A 17,670-nucleotide genomic window follows, 5' to 3' on the forward strand; every position below is an offset into this window, starting at 1 on the left:
GCCAGCGATCAGACGGACTATGGTTCCTGTATCAGCCGGAAGATTGTTGACCGGAACATGAAACAGTTGCACCGAACACTACCGAGAAGCTCCGTGCGTGGCTACAGTTTCACAAGGTTACAGTTACCGAGTGGATGATAAACCAGGCCCGTGCACAAAAAAGGTGACAAGGGAGGGGTTTTTCCTATTTTTTGCAAAAGCCGGAGGGTCGCCTAGTGCATGAAACATCGGTAATGGGAGGAGTTTAAGCCCTAAAACCCCTCCCTCGTACACGGGCTTGTGGTGGACCTACAGTTGGATTCTAAAGCATTGTCCAGTTAGAATCCGGACGCAAAGGATAATTTATTCTGACGCTCTAAATGATCATAAAGCCTGTATCCGCAATAATCGGGACACAGAAGTACGGCTGTAGCTCTGTAGTAAATCGGTAAAATTGGTCAAATAATTGACTGAGAACTCTTTGGTGTATGTTTATTATTTGTGCCAAATTTCATTAAAATCGATGCATTACTTTTAACAGTGGATGAAAAACAAACAGACGTAGTTTTAAGCATTTTGTACAATCATGACCAATTTTTATTCGCATGGTAGATGGTTAATTTACGCTACAGTTCAAAGTTCTGTGACGATAATTATGAAATTTTGTTAGCAGTTATGATAATTATAGAGACACTTTCTTGTAAAATTTCATAAACTTTTATCATTTGGTTTGAAAGCTACTGGTATTGATAGAGGTGAGTGTTAGGGAAAATTTTTCGGGTTTTTCATGTGCGATGTTTGCTTATTCATAACTTTTGAATTTCTCTGCCAATTTTCATGAAATTTTCACAGAAGGTAGGATTATGTGTATATTATGTTTGCAAAATTTTATGATTATTGGTATATTACTTTCAATAGTACAATCGAAACAGTAAAGGGTGCTGATTAATTGCTGTCTGAGGGGCTAAAATCGCGTTCAGTCCCAATACATGTTTCGACTATAAAATTAGTGATAGTGCATCGATTTTTTTGAGATTTTGCCTATGCAATGAATGTAGATTGAGAGGTTTTTGTTCAAAATTTCAACCATTTCCTTTGCCAAATTCAAAAGTTGCAGTGCTGGCAAGCAAAACTAGGGGCTGTACAAAATTCAATGGCGCACATTCTACTCTTTCATTGCTACAACAAAAAGTACTGCATCGATTCACATGAAATTTTGTTGGTGAAATGAACACATTATAAGATGTTATTAGGCTAAATTTGAGCAATTTTAGTGTATCTATTACATATTTACAGCTGTATTTCTGTGTCCCGATTATTGCGGATACAGGCTTTAATCATATTTTTTTCACTGCAGTCTGATAATAAACAAGTCCTCTATTGACGGTGAAAATTTCATCGATTTTCTTGCTACGAGTGAAAAGTTATTTCAGATTGAAGACATGTGAAGGAAAAAAATCTTGCACAAACACGCTAAAAATTTAGGGTGATCAGGTGCGACAGTCGCGAAAAATGTTAATATCTCCAAAACCATTTTGTGTGATGTGCTTAGATGTTGTTAACCATGCCATGAGGAAGTGTCCAAGGAAGATTAAAGTTTATGTTCATGGATAAATCTGCTTGGAATTCCAAGATTTGGCAGGAAGTTCGAGCTCTGGACATCGTTTTCTCACATCACGATTTTGACACCAAATGTGTACAAAGATGATAACCTCAAGAATCGCGTGCTGCTTTTCAAAAATGCCCACAAGGGATCTGAAGAGGTTTGAGCTACTTTGGTGTGTTATCACGACAGCTTGAGATGTGCAGTGGTGTCATCACTGTTGGATAATGTTTATTAACGAAAAAACACTCAAATTTCGCTTCTTTAGAATTCACTGATAAGCCCGTAATTTCGCAAGAAGAGAAATATTTGGTAAAGTTTCTTTGGATTCCTAATCAGACTGGTAGAGGGTCTCAGGACACTACAGAGATGACCCGATTGTTAAACAAATACGCCGAAGGGGTTGATGTTAAAATTTACTACCATTGTGCAGATTTTTAAGGAAGCTATCACGGAAAAAATGAGAAAATGTATTAAAAATCAAATATAATAATTTTAATGATATTTTTCCATGAAGTTACAGTAAATTATATTTGTTTTGAGGGCTTAACCTTTTATGTTTGTTATTCCACCTCTGAGATATAAGTGATTATCTGCGTCCGGACTCTAACTGGACAATGCCTTAATTGGAAGGTTTCGTCCGAATGTAAGCGTGCTTCAACCGATTTGCGTCGAGTTTTATAAGGAAGCGAGATGGGCGGCAGATCGATGTCGTGCCGGCCAATACAACTGTAAGAAGCGTAATGGAGAAGGTTGGGCTAACGAAGCAAGTACTGAGAAGTGAAACGAGTTGCAGAAAGCGGAGACGTATCTCTGGAGGTCGGCCCAAGTCGATTGCTTCGGAGACGAAATCTGCACAATGGCGAATAACCAGGAGCAGCAGCAAACGGAGAAGAAGACGAAGCGAATTACCAAGCAGCAAGCACGACAGTCTTACAGCGGTACGAAGTCGAGTGTGAAGACGAGTTCACGGATTCCAGAAACCGGTGAAATTCCATCACGCCTAATGCATCTCACATGGGTGGTTTTTAGAGCGATTGGTTAGCTCTAAAAAGACCGTGCTGACCGACGGATGAACGATCATCGATGAAGTGGTTTTGTTTTGGGTGAGAACATCTTCTCCTTTTTTTTGAACTAACGTCCCCAGTGGGACAAAGCCCACTTCTCAGCTACAAATGGCTTGCACCAAAAATCTCAAAGCTGTCGTTGGAATAAACCAACTCTAATTACACTGAAACCCACATCACAAATGCAAATGCCAATTTTCGCAAAAAAGATCCTAATAAATTTGTACCTTGCTTAACAATCATCTTTGAATTGTACATACTGACAACAACGTCATCAATTAGGTGGTTTCCAGAAACCAACGCTCAGTCCTGTTCAAATTCTGCACGCAAGAACTCAGACAAAAGGAGTGAAAATTATAGCAAACAGCCTAAAAAGATTTGTGGTCTCCTCCGGTATTCATTGGTCGGTAAGCCACTCACTAGCATCCCTAACGAAGCACGAACCTGACTTGTTCCAACCAACCACCAGCTCATCAGCGCCACCGTAAATGATTAGAGGGCTGCGCGAGTCCGTACACACATCTTCAGGGTTTCCACTGCAAGTAGAGAGCATAAAAAAGCTCGAAAAAAAATGCTACCTATTCAGGTTAGCCGGACGGAACCGGCGATAAATTACTTGCTTCATCCCGGGTACGGGGTTTCCTCGGTTTACCAACCGAGGATTGAGTAGTAGTACTTAGTTCAGAGAATGGGCGATGAGAGGATGCTGGCGACTGGTGGTAACAAACTTCTAGGAACACGATTATCGTTAATTGAATCATGATGTATTGAGCGAAATGATCGATGAACTACGGTCGCCATGTGGTTGCTGGCAAAGGCCAACGGGGAAGGTGCCCTATTGGGAGTTGCAAGATCATATGAAATTGCAAGGTGTTTGTCCATCCCATATGGTCTAGTGGCTAGGATATCTGGCTTTCACCCAGAAGGCCCGGGTTCGATTCCCGGTATGGGAAAGCTTTTTAGTTATTATTATGAGTTGAAGTCTAAGAAGAAAATACCGTTACCAACGACACCACCACTTTACATGTCGGACTCATTGGCGACTTATTTATTTTCTTAAACCAACATTATTCATTGATGAAAAATTAGTCGAAATTCTATCCGTCTTCCAGATCAACATTTAAAAGTTTTCGAGCTGTACCATAAAAGCATTTAATTAAATTCAGCCTGGGATGTGAGCGGATAGAAATAAAAGTCAAGTGAAAAATAATCATACAACTCTGCATTTTTTCTTAAAGCATAAGAAAAACTTCCTATAACGAATCATTTTTTATTAACGTCAAGTATTTTCAAACTAAATAATAAAAAAAACGAAAGTCCACGTGATCCAAGGTTTTAGGGTGCATTCCATGGTTTGTCATCAATCAATTACTGAAATTTCAACCATTCGTCAAACTATGCCAGCCAGCAATGATCGTGAGTAACCTTGTTCTCAAAGTTGAAATATCGACTCAAAACACACCCTTGACAAGCACGTGTTTTTGATTTTTGTTTTACTCGCCCGACATCTAGCTAATAATCACTGTACCAAAGCCAACGAACCAGCTGATGTTTCCCTTCATTCGACTATACATACTGCACACTACTGTGCTCCACGTTTATTACATCGCCACAGTCATGTTAGTGACCCGCTATATGTAGAGAAGAACGCCTATCACCGTGCGATATCTGTGCACAGACATGTGCGGCTATTTAGAAGCAACGTGGTTGTTGTCCACCAAAAGGCCGCGGAGATTGCGAGCCATACCTATACACGGTGCTTTGATTCTGGTTCATCGCGGTTCTCTGCGATCAGCGCAGTACGCGCGCTCTATTCTCTCTCGTTCATCGCTGTTATAGAGCTGAGCCGTGATGTAGGGAAATGAGGCACACAACGGCCCATTAAAAAATGTGTTCATACATCTGTCTTTCGTCGTAGGGGATAGTTTATACTGCTAGCTTACAAATACAAGTTTCCTTTCTCGGTAAGGTAAATTGTCCGCTGGTATTCCGCTATTAGTACCATGGGCTCCATCCTTGTCATCAAAGCAGTAATGAAAGCATATGGAGACGCATGGTAGTTAAAAAGTCAATGCTATGTACCATAAAGCGAGCTATGGCTTGAATTTCATGCTCTCTAAAGCAGCATCCATTAAATACGTCACGCTGAAATTGAGAATTTTCTAAACCCCCACTCCCCCCTCGTACGGTTTTTTTTCCTATTTTTCATTACACCAACAAAGCTAGCCATGAAAATGTTTGACAATTCACAGGTCATCTTGACAGACCACACACATGCACGAAAAAGACGGATAACATAGTCTACTTTATCGATCTTGTTGCCGTCCTTTTCATGCTCATGTTACATCTGTCAAAATGACCTGAGATTTGTCAGTCATTTTGAGGTTAGGTTCGTTGGTGTAATAAAGAATACTTAATACATTGCTTGTCATACTTTCATAACACCCACTCCCCCCTAGGACCGGACGTATCTAATGGATGGCCCCTAAATTGGACGAATATCTCTAAATGTGTGAAATCGTTGAAATAAACGCTTTTTTAATAACTCCTTGTAGACGTCATCTACTTTCAGTTTGTTCACATCTATAGCAATCATTTTGAATTTTCTTAAATGATAGTAAGCTTTGAAACTGAGATGAACCAGCCTCGGGCTGAAAATCTCATAAATAAAGACATAAAAAAATTATAGTAAGGCTTTTCGACCCAGAGGCATTTTAGGACGCGTTCCCCTAATCTTCTTCGCTTTGCCGAACCGCAGTTAGGCCAAACCTCGTTTCCTAAAGAGAATTTTATTTGATTACGTTCCAACGTATCGCATCGACCGTTCCTGCTCAGCGGAGGGTGCTTTATAGAAGAGTGATGATACTGAAGATGTGTATAAAATACGAAGAGCGCGGTGCTATTTGAAAACTAAGAAACACAACGTGCCGAAATAGCTCAGTTGGGAGAGCGTTAGACTGAAGATCTAAAGGTCCCCGGTTCAATCCCGGGTTTCGGCAGAAGTGTACTTTTTAATGTGAGCTATGCTTTTAATTTTCCGATATAATAATGATTGATTCGTAATAAGATTCGATTTGTTGTTAAATAATAGATTGAGAGCGAATATCAAAATCATTCTACGAAAAAAATGTGGAATTTTTCGTTAAATGTAATATTATTTAGAATGACAATAAACACACAAGGCCACACATGATTTACGAATTCTTCATTGTACCAATAAACCTAAGACCTCTGAAGTAGACAGGGTCAAATATTTGACAAGGAAAGAACTCAAGAAACAACATCAGTTTGACTATTGAAAATTTGATCGAGTCAAACAAGATGTTTGAGCATTGGTTTCTTTTTGGACATATATTTGACCCTGTGTACTAACTGCTTATCTAACCTGAAAATGTTTAACAATTCTCAGATCTTTATTTTGACAGATCTCCGCTAAAACATCAAAATTCCGGACCAACAATTGAAAAGGCCGCAACAACATTGCGTAAACAAACACGTTTCTGTCGACTTAGGGCCTTCTGGGATCCACCCACGCATCACACCACCATTAACAGAAAGCTTGATGTTTGCGCTTTCTGTTAGTGGTGGTGAGGTGTGTGGGTGGAGTTCAAAAGGCCTCAAGTCGACAGAAACATGTTTGTTTACAAAATGTTGATGCGGCCTTTTCAATTGTTGGTCCGGAATTGTCTGTGATTTATGTTGTAATTATCGAGATATTTCTGAGTGTCCCATATGGTCTAGTGGCTAGGATATCTGGCTTTCACCCAGAAGGCCCGGGTTCGATTCCCGGTATGGGAAATATTTTATTTTCAAAAATAGCAATTAGGGTAATTGTTCCCTTCGTTGTGGTAGTACCTAATGTTGCGGTAGTGGCATTTGAGCACTTTTTCGACTGAAATGTTACCAAAAGGCATTTTTAATAGATGTATTATGCTCAATTTATAAGATTGCACTTTTTGTGTGCTTAAGTTTTGCCCAAAAACCTAGTTTAAAAAAATATTTTCCTTAATGTTTCTGCTGCTGTGTTCCTATTGTTGCGGTAGTGTTCCTAATGTTGCGGTATCCCATATGATTTCAATGGGATACCGCAACATTAGGAACCGGAATTAAATTTTACCTCCATAATAGGAACAGTGTGCCTATTGTTGGGGTATGCGATTATTGATCGAAAACAGAGAGAAACGATAGTTTTCATATTTTTTCCAGCAAATTTGGATAGAAAACTACCGACTAACGTTTTGAAACCGTTCATTAGATGGTGCGATCATATTTTTCTTGAATTAATTTACCTTATTACCACAACGATCGGCACACTTACCCTATTAAAATAATAAATTTGGGGTTTGATCAATTCTGGAAAGTATTCAAACTATAAATCGATCATTCAACTCGATGTGAGTTCTTCGAATGACCGCAATCAGTTTTCAAGTCTAACTTTGCCAAACACCGTATGTAACATATGTAAACAAAAAGGATATTTCGACATGAGGCGCTGAATTTCGTAAAGGACTACTTGTACCACTCACCTTTAGGGATGATTTGTGAAAAAAATGCCCGGATTTTTCAAGTTTCTGAAAAGCTCAATGTATGAGCTGCTAGGGGAACAGCGTATTTCCCCTTAGATTTTCTTCGTTCGTGGGTTTTGTTTGATACGATGTTTGGTAGAGTTAGGCTTGTATTGTACTTTTTAATTCTGCCCTCCTTTGCTTATCCTTTGACAGATGTGAGTTGACGCAATTTCCACTTACATGTTTGTCACAGTTTTCCAAACTTTTTAAAAGTTTTATTGATTTCTTGCGTTTTGTAGCATATGCGCGAAACTGCAGCATTCTTCATTTCTTTCATATTTAACCGGAATAGGAGTATCACATAACATAAGTGGAACTCCATAGTCAGAGCGAAGGAAAAAGTTGTATCCTTTTCCAGCACGTGAAACTGTTATATCTTTCAAAAGGGGCGTCAATCTGTCATTTATTTTGGTAAACGCAAAACATCTGATCCAACCAGTATGCCAGTTTTGGCAAAGAATACAGGAACGAAGATTGGCATCTGAGACATGCGCAAAACTAGCAGCTGGAAATCTTCTTTGATAAATTCATTGAAATCTCCAAAATAACATATCCACGTTTCTCATATCGATCTCCCTTTATAATTAAAGCTATTAAACGTATTTTTGACTTCAGTGGACAAAGTTTCACCATAATTTATGTCCTGTTTTAGATCTCCACGGATTGCCAGTCTAGATCTATGAGGTCTTTGTTTTACTTCACAGCATTGAAAAATAGTATACATGCTGAAAAATGGTATGGCAATAATGTTAGAACGCATTTGACATTTCGATGCCCTGTATACCAGCCAGCGTATGAAATCGGAAAGGCATCAACTTTTTGAGCCAGAGTTCCACTTGAGTATTCTGGTTGTTTTCGTTACTCTAAGTTATAATCAAAGTTATAATCGTTCTTCACTAAACTATATCGTTAATTTTGCTGACAACCTCTAAATCGCGCGATCTTTAGTTTCGACACCCTTTATTATCGATGTCCCATATGGTCTAGTGGCTAGGATATTTGGCTTTCACCCAGAAGGCCCGGGTTCGATTCCCGGTATGGGAAAATATTTTTAATTGATTCAGCATACTCTCAGAGAGTCATGTATGAGCAAAATGCTGAGAACTGGCCGTAGTTACTCGTCTACACAAGACATCCTCTAACGTAAATATTGTTTACGTATAGGAGGTTGAGAAACTGAACGGAATAAGTAAAATATTCACTTTCCAAAAAATGTTGAACTAGCTGTAACTTTTTGTTTAATGTTGGTCTTGTACAAATTTCAATTTCAATGCAAAATACGGCGACGCAACCAATTACTCCTTTACATAGTTGTTTTGATCACTAATATGGATTGAAAAAGCTTTGTTCTGGGTTGATGCGATCACATTTTTATTTTCTCATACGTTAACTTCCTCTAGTAGTCATTCACATGTCAGGTAGATAAAAATTAGATAAGTTTGGCACCAATCAAAACACGAATGAAAATCCTTAAACTTAATCCTATTTGAGCCTACCATTTACCATCCAGAATGTTTTGAAATTTTCCTGCTCAAAGACTTTTATTCTTTGGAGTGTCAAGTTAAAAAAAAAGAATCACTAATAAGAATCTGGAAAATGGAAATTGATAAAACACTCGAAATTTTATGGATAATTTGTGATGTTCGCGTTCTGTCGTTCTTTCAGTTCATGAATATGTTTTGAAAAATCGTATGCTGGAAGGAACTTTAGAGGAAATCCATAGTAATTTCCTAGAAAAGTTCCATATCTCGCGTTCAGTATCATACGGGCATATCTACAATGATTTCTCTTCATCGATTTTCTCTTCCGCCGATTCCGTGAAACACTATCAATATTCGAATGATCTTTCGGTACGTTTCGGTAAAGGACAGCTAGGGCTAGCATCTAATACAACAAACATTTGCCGACCAAGTTATTAACCAAAGAGAAAGCCCGTGTAGTTACCAGCTTAGAATAGCACTACGGACCACCTGCTCCGGGGTAAAAGTCCACCAGGTAACCCCAATCCAAGGTGTCAGGCGACCCGTGCTGAGGGATGAATGGTTGAGGGGGTTTAAAACATGCTCAATCTTTAACAGAGCCCGTAGTATGGGTAAGATCACCTTGTTATGTTGTTATGTCCCGAACAGAGAAAAAAACAACAAAGAGAAAATCGATCATTGTAGATAAGCCCGTATGATACTAAGCGCGAGGTATTAAAACTCCGGGAGGAATTCCTTAAAATACTCCTGGAAGACTTCCCTAATAACCTCCTGGGCGATAATCTAGTTCCAGAAGTTCCCATTATGGAAGGATTTCGCGGATGAGTCCCAAAAAGATCCCTGAAGAAATCCTGGAAAGAACTTTTGGAGGAAGTTCTGGCAGGAATCCCGAAAGGAGTTCCCATTGAAATCCCGAATGAAACTCGGAGGAATAAAGAAAGGAGTTCCTGAAGAAATTCTGGAAGCAGTTCTTGAAAGAATCCTGAGAGAATCCCGGAAGAGATCCTTGAAGGTATCCTGGAAGAATTTTTTTTTATTCTTCGATCACTTAACCTAATTTACAGCTCTTTTGTCCACTAGGGCACTGAGTGAGCGACTCCAATTGGAAACTGTACTTACAGCGAGCATATGCATTGTACTACATCGAACTGGTTGCCGTTGCGCTGCTTCACTTTCTACCCTATCATGGTAGAATGGTGAGCACGAGGATGTTCATGTGTGGCTGTTGGTTGTTCCTGTTTCCAGTCCGATTGGGGGGGGGGGGGGGGTTCATTGTGGGTTGCAGTTTGCCGATGCCAAGTATCCGTGTCCATTTGAGCCATAGGGGACCAGAAGAGAGTCAGTGTCAGCTGCTCTCAGGGGGAAAGAGTAAATGACGAAAGTGCCGGATCTGGGATCGAACCCATGACCATCTGCTTATGAATCAAACGTGTGACCAATTGCCCCACGGGCCCCGGCCTAGAAGGAGTTCTCGGAAGAATTCCTTCAGAAACCCCGGAAGAAGTTTTTGAAGGAATCCCAGAAGAAAGTCTTGAAAGGATATCGGAAGGAGTTCCAGACAGAATTTCCTAAAGGAATACCTGAGAAGTTCTTGGTGGATTTGTGGACGGATTTTCTTGATGAATCCAAGAAAGAATCCCCAAAAAAAAATCCCAGAAACCTCCTAGAGATGTTTTGGTGGATTTGGAAGGATCACAGAAGAAATCTTCACGAGAAACAATGGAAGGAACCCGTTTAATAACACATGGAAGTATTCTAGCAGAAGTTTCTGTTGAAACCCTAGAAGGAATTCTTTCAAAAATCTCTGAAAAATGTCAGGATGAATCCCGGGAAGACTTCCTGGAACCTGATGGAACCGGTTTATGAATCTCAGAAGAAATTCCTGGAAGAATTCCAGAGGAAACTTACAAAGGAATCCTTAATAAACCCCTGGGAGAATCTCATAAAATACTTGCGATTCCCGGAAGAAAATCCTGAAGCAGTTCCAGTAGGTGGCGCCTAGTTTGAAAAAAGTTCTAACCCGCATATCTAGTAACTCTAATGAGCTAGAAGCTTTCAGCAGCTAAAGAGCTACAGTGGTAGACATTCGTTTAGTCGAGGCATTTTTTTTTCTTTTTTTTTCGAAACTGTAATAGTGTTCTGTTATTTTTTTTAATTTTCGGAAGATCTTCTAAGTAATTTTCATCATCCAATGGGATGGAACAATATATTATTAATTTCTTGGCCGTAAAATACAAGAAAAATAGAAAATTTGCCTACACATTCGTTTAGTCGAACAATACAACTTTGAGAACTTCATATAAAAAACCCAGATTAATCCACCTAGTGGTGATAGTGCCTTTCTCGTCGAATATGTACTCAAGAGCCATAAGCCAAAGTGTTCCTGAATTCTAGGAATACTCTAGAGCGGAAAAAATCTCATTTTCTTCGTTTGTCACAGTGCTCTTTGACTTATCAATGGGGGAGTAGAGTTGATAAATAATTAATGTATTTGATGAAAAAATACACAAACAATGAGCAAATCCGCTTAACTCATCGAATTTGGTAATAAATTTTCTAGAGGACTCTAATTTCACTTTAAAATTTAAAAATTTATTGGTTAAGGGGGATTAGGGGCATAATGGACACCCTAAGCAAATGAGTACGTTAGGCCTGTAGTACAGAGAAAACCTTAACATATTATCAGTTGGCTTACAACTTTAGTTGGCTTCCTGCGTATTTCAATCATTTATAGCAGGTAGAATGTATTTATTGTGAAGAAATAATGAATGGTAAATCGTGTGTTTTAGGGCTGGCAGAGAAGGTACGGGGCGAAATGGACACCCCTGCATATTTTATGCCATTTCTTTGATTACATCGATCAGTTAAGTAATTTGCCCACGGAGATCGATACCACAGAATAAATACTCCATCTTAGACGAGTTTACATAACATCAACGTAAATTAAATAAACTTTTGGCTAAAATAATCCAATTGATTTTCTTCCAAACACTCCTAAGCGCCTAACAGTATGCAATGCGCGTACATCCATTCGTGATTGCCAGTGTTCATTTCGCCCCCAATCGACTACAACATTGAAATTTCTATTTTGAGTAAATTCTAATCACAAATATAATACTTTATCCATTGCTAAATCTACGCATACATACAGATAAGGTAGCAATTCACTTGTTTTTATGGTGGACACACTCAAACACTCGTAATACCTTATTTGCTGCTGCGTTGAAATTATAAGAATTTCACCATATGAAAAACATATTTCAATTTCAATGATATTTAGGTTGATTTGGAGGCATATGAATGGTACTTTTGGAAAAATAGAACGATGACTTGTTCCTTTATACTTATGCATTAAAAGTTTAGCATAAAAGTCAACGGTTTTGACAAAAATAGGGGTTTCCATTTCGTCCTGGATGACCATTATGCCCCGATCTCCCCTATTTATTTGTGCCCTTCCTCAAAATGATGAATTCCGAATACAATTTCCAAAGGGGACCCCTCATGACTTAAGAGAAAATCGAAATTTGTGTCAGCCTTATTCAGAAAAGCAACAATTATATCAAAGCCATAATCGAATTTGGAAACTTATTGATGGCTCATATTCCTAAGTTATGTATTATGTTAAACGAAGAGCTGAAAAATATCAAACCTCTCAGTTGACTGCTTGACCAACTTCACTAGCACTGGATGCCGATCATTATCAAGATATTTCGGCAAATTGTTTTCTGTACACTTTAGCCTTTATTTTATTATCATTGGTTATAAGATTTATGTAAAATTTGACAAAAAAAATTGCAAGCTAGTGAAATTTCTGATAATAAAACCCATTTAAATTTCAACCGTGTTACAGAGCGCGAGGGCTTAACCAGTTGCATCAAAATTGTGCGTAGTAATTTTAGCCACAAAAGGGGATTGATGCTATAAAATTTAAAGATTCCCATACAACGTTGATTCATGCTACTGTATAATTACGTCTCAGGAATCACCACCATTTTATGTGATTTGACAAGATCGCTTTAATTTTTATTAAGATTTTGTTCCTTTACGCATATTTATCGCTTGCTTTGATTTTATTCACCTTCGTAATTTCAGCGATGCATCCAATCCTGATTCTACAACACTGCTGGTAATCTTAGGTGTGGTCAGAGACTATTTTCTTGCTGCCCGTTTATCTGGTTATCCAACATTTTTGATGATTTGATGTTTCATGTGCATGGGTTTGCATGGCACTTTTTTAACTGGCCACCTCCGGCGGGACACCTGGAACCGGTTCCGAAACACAACCGGTTCAGATATGTTATTTGTGGATTGATTGGTAATTATCGGTGACAAATATCGGAAACAGCTTGTTAAGCGTTACGCGTTTCGACCTACTATTCTTCGGTCATCGTCAGACGCATTCAGTTGGATTCACCTCTTCAACTTCGTCAGTTTATTATACATAAGCGGTTCAGATATGGTCTGAAACTATTTTCCTTCTTACCGTTCATCTGGTTATCGATCAAGCAGTTATTTGGTGCGTCACGTGCATAGGTTTGGTTCAGTTTTTTAATTGGTCACTTCCGACGGGATACCTGGAACCCGTTCCGGAACACAACCGGTTCAAATACGGTATGAAACTATTTTCCTGCTAACCATTCATCTGCCTATAGAAAAAGCCACTCTTTGATGTGTCGCATGCATGGGTTTGGTTCACTGTTTTAATTGGCCACTTCCGGCGGGACACCTGGAACCGGTTTCGGAACACAACCGGTCCAGATACAGTATGAAACTATTTTCCTGCTTACCGTTCATCTGGTTATCGAAAAAGCAGCTCTTTGATGCGTCGCATGCATGGGTTTGGTTCATTTTTTTTATTGGCCACTTCCGGCAGGACACCCGGAACCGGTTCCGGAACACTACCGGTTCAAATATGGTCTGAAACTACTTTCCTGCTCACCATTCAACTGGTTATCGAAAAAGCCGCTCTTTGATGTGTCGCATGCATGGGTTATGTTCACTTTTACATTTGGCCACTTCCGGCAGAATACCCGGAACCGGTTCCGGAACACTACCGGTTCAGATATAGTCTGAGATTATTTTTCTACTTCCCGTTCATCAGAAAATCGAAAATGCCGTGGTTTGGTGGGTCGCATGCATGGGTTTGTTGCATTTACATATCTGGCCCCTTCCTGGGGTACCGATCCGGAACACCTAAATGGCCATAACTCCGGAACGGCTGGACCGATCCAAACCATTTTCAATAGGAAACAATGGGACCAGATTCCGCGTCGAATGATCCGTCGGTCGTTAAAATCGGTTGATGTTTACTATCTAAAAATGAGGTGACCTTTTTTGTACACATACACACACACATACATACACACACACACACACACACACACACACACACATACATACACACAGACATCATCTCAACTCGTCGAGCTGAGTCGATTGGTATATAACACTTGACCCCTCCGGGGGCTCTATCAAATTTTCGTTTTTGGAGTGAACATATAGCCTTTCGGTACACCTTGGTGTACGAGAAAGGCAAAACAGTCGAATTTTGAAAAATATCCAACACAATAATTTTGTATGGCGACTTGTAAATCATAAATTAGATCGTTTTCGGAAGTGTTGTCATATTATTTTACATGCTATTCATATAAACATTAAGGTGGTTCGAAAAATCGTTTTTGCTCCACAACGCTAATTTGATTTGTAACCAGATCCTATGCCTTCTCCCAAAATTTGAGCTGATTTGGTTGAAAATTGAGAGTGTACAAGCTTTTCAAAGTTTGTATGGGAATTACTATGTGAAAACAATGTTCTTCATTCAATAGACCGTGGCATTTCCCAGTGTGCCCTAGAGGGTATGTTGGCCCCTGGTACTCCTAGGCTTCTCTATCAACTACAACTTCACCGAAGACCGCATTCAAATCGGACACCTCATTGACTAGTTATCGATGTGTATCCATCTGGAGAAACTTTAACGGTGATCCTCCAGCATTCTAGCCGGCAACATTGCTGCTTATGGCGCCAAAGATAGCGTACAGAAATCATGGCTACTATATGTTTCACTGCAAACAGCAGTGATGCCCATCGAATAGTTACACCATTATGAGCAAAGATTCTCATTTTGGATAAAAAACGGTAACTAATTAATGAGGCGTCCGATTTGAACGAGGTCTTCGGAGAAGTTGCTGCTGATAAGGTAGCCTAGGTGTACCAGGGGTCAACTAAACCTCTGGGGCACTTGGGGAAATGCTACAGTTGATTGAATGAAAATCATCGTTTTCCCATAGTAATTCCCATACAAACTTTGAAGGGCTTATGCACTCTCAATTTTCAACCAAATTAGCTCAGAAGGCATAGAATCTGGTTACAAATCGAATGAGCGGTGTGGAGCAAAAACATGTCATAATATTGGAAATGTTTCCAAATTGAGGTTTTTTGTAATTATTTTCATCTGAAATGTTTCAAAAGATTCTAACAGAAATATTATGGCGAGTGCTTCAAAGCACGTATTCAAGTATTGTTTTGATGAAATTTGATAGCATCACTTGCTTAAATCGTTTTCTACTATTACGTCTTCCAATAGCTCTCAATACCTTCTACACTGTATTCTGGCATACATTAGACACCTCGCATTTTGAGAAATGACATCCAATGTATTAAAATTTCCACCATGAACTACTTGTTTCATAATTTAAACGCCCTTTTCAAATAAATTATGTTAAAACTGTATGTGATTCAAAACTAGGACTAATTTACAATATATTTCATCAGATCGAATGAAATAAGTCAATTGTTTGACCATTGCATACCTTATTGTATGAATATCTGCTTTAAAATAAACATGGTACAAACATTCCGATTTTCTTACAGTTCTTTCGCTTGGCAGTCTTTAATTCATTCATTAATGCTAGTAAGTATTATACAATTATACGTCAGAGGCATTAGAATACGTATTTTTCCTACACAGAACTATTTATTTTAGCTTTTATCATTCCCATTTTGATGTCTAACCAACCGAAAACCTGTAAACATAATTTTCTTTAGACATTTTATGTAATAATTTCAACATTTTCAACAATAATTCTGTGCCGTATTTTCAAAATAACTAATCTGGCTCACATTAATGGAGTGTTCACAGAAAGCATTTTCTTAAATAAATTTATTTATCAGACACATTCTACCATAACGTTACAACGTTTTGACTCCTTTTTGGACAGATTTTTCACAACTCATGAATACGTACCGTAAACCTCGAATATTTTTGCATTTTTGGATTCCTTGTAAAATTTGCAGTAAATATGATCTGTCCAACATTTTCATTGGAAATGTATGCTCAAAATGGGAATTAGTAGCGCGACGTTACAACGCTGTAAGGTCACCCCACTAATTCCAATTTTAAACAAGTTTTATCAATGAAAAGTAAATCTTCAACAGTTCCAATTTACTGGAAATTTTACAAGGAATCCGAATTTGCAAAAATATTTGAGGCTTACGGTACGTATTCATGAGTTATAGTGAAAAATCTGGGCAAAATGGCGTCAAAACGTTGTAAAGTCACGGTAGAATGTGTCATCATCGTTTTTCATTATCGGGATAATTTTTTTCTAATATTTCTCCGAATTTCATAAATAAATAAGCATTTAAGGCCTTTAATCTTGCGAACATGTCATGAACTAAATGCATTGGGGTTTATGCTCGATATATACTCACGAAATTACAAAAATTCTACTGAAAACAAATTTTTCGTTTACGAATGTCTTTGCAAAAAAAACATTGGAAGGGTTTTTAACCTCGTTTTTGTTTCAGTGTATATGTAAGTGTGATGTATCACTTTTTCGTTAAACTGAACTTGATATACTATCATTGCGACTAAAAAGTATTATCATAAGATGTATGAATTTCCAACCATTTTTTTTTTTTTTTTGAAAACTTTTGGGCTTCGGGTAAACGAATGTCTATAACTGTATCTTAAAACGGCGATCATTCCATCTCATCGGATTCTGAAATATACAAGTTTGAACATTTTTGACACTGGCGTCGCCCAACGGACGAATCTCGAAACGAACTGTTTGTAAAATTTTCATCAAAATCCTTAGAAAAAAAAAATATGATCATTTTTGTGCTGTTCCGAAAAATGCAATGGTTTTAACCCTTTGGGGGCGGATGGGTCATATGTGCCTAGCCGAGAAAATCGACCTTCACAAACGTGTTTTAGACCGCAGCGAGGTTTCACCCGCTGTCCGTCTCCAAAGGGTTTAGCTATTTTATTAATGCAATGGCTTTACCTATCTCATGCAGGGAGGAGGGGGTATTTCTGGCATTACTGGCATATCGGGTTTATCAGAGCTTTTAGGATTACTGAGCATTAAAATAGATTTATCAGTTTGATTGAAACAACAGCTTGTATGATGTTACTTGGGAACGTATAGAGTCAAAAAAATAGAATTTTCTCTTACGTTGCTTGTTATTGATTATTCAAATTTTACAATTTATTTTTGTCATTTTATCACTAAGTGAATAACTATTCTTGGTATTCAAGTATTGATTTCTAAAATGGTTATCAGTCGTTTACATTGCACAGTAGGAAACAAATAGGTGTAAAACGCGAATAGATTCGATATCTCTACTCGGAGTAAATGGAATCGAATGAATTTTTGACACAAACTGCATAAATCTCAAGTTTCGGTCATTCGCCGCACGATGCTGAAAATCAGTATATCATGCTCGTTTTACCCCGTGCTCTCTCTCGCTAACCTTTTTAAGAAAACCATCTTCTATTCCCGACTGGCGTGCAAAATAAATGACGTATTTACCCAACTAACCAGTAAGCATTTTAAAATAGCACTCCTTCAGCATTATAGTTGTCTTTACGACAAGGCGTTTAATGCTAATTAGCCGTATATACGCCTTTAGTGCTACTCCACAGCAGGTTTTGGCAAAATAACGGGCTGTCTAAGTGCTACCCCTTCAGG

General features: G+C 38.5%; 4 non-coding genes across 4 annotated transcripts; all 4 read left to right on the plus strand.

Moving 5' to 3' along the window:
• The first annotated feature begins 3,530 nt into the window (after positions 1-3,530).
• Positions 3,531-3,602, plus strand: Trnae-uuc (transfer RNA glutamic acid (anticodon UUC)). The gene has a single exon. It is a non-coding gene; the product is annotated as a tRNA-Glu (tRNA).
• Positions 3,603-5,575: 1,973 nt separating this feature from the next.
• Trnaf-gaa (transfer RNA phenylalanine (anticodon GAA)) lies at positions 5,576-5,648 on the plus strand. The gene has a single exon. It is a non-coding gene; the product is annotated as a tRNA-Phe (tRNA).
• Positions 5,649-6,375: 727 nt separating this feature from the next.
• On the plus strand, positions 6,376-6,447 carry Trnae-uuc (transfer RNA glutamic acid (anticodon UUC)). The gene has a single exon. It is a non-coding gene; the product is annotated as a tRNA-Glu (tRNA).
• Positions 6,448-8,189: 1,742 nt separating this feature from the next.
• On the plus strand, positions 8,190-8,261 carry Trnae-uuc (transfer RNA glutamic acid (anticodon UUC)). The gene has a single exon. It is a non-coding gene; the product is annotated as a tRNA-Glu (tRNA).
• The last annotated feature ends 9,409 nt before the right edge of the window (positions 8,262-17,670 follow it).

Source organism: Aedes albopictus, chromosome 3 (assembly GCF_035046485.1).
Source record: "Aedes albopictus strain Foshan chromosome 3, AalbF5, whole genome shotgun sequence".
Classification (NCBI taxonomy): Eukaryota; Metazoa; Arthropoda; class Insecta; order Diptera; family Culicidae; genus Aedes; species Aedes albopictus.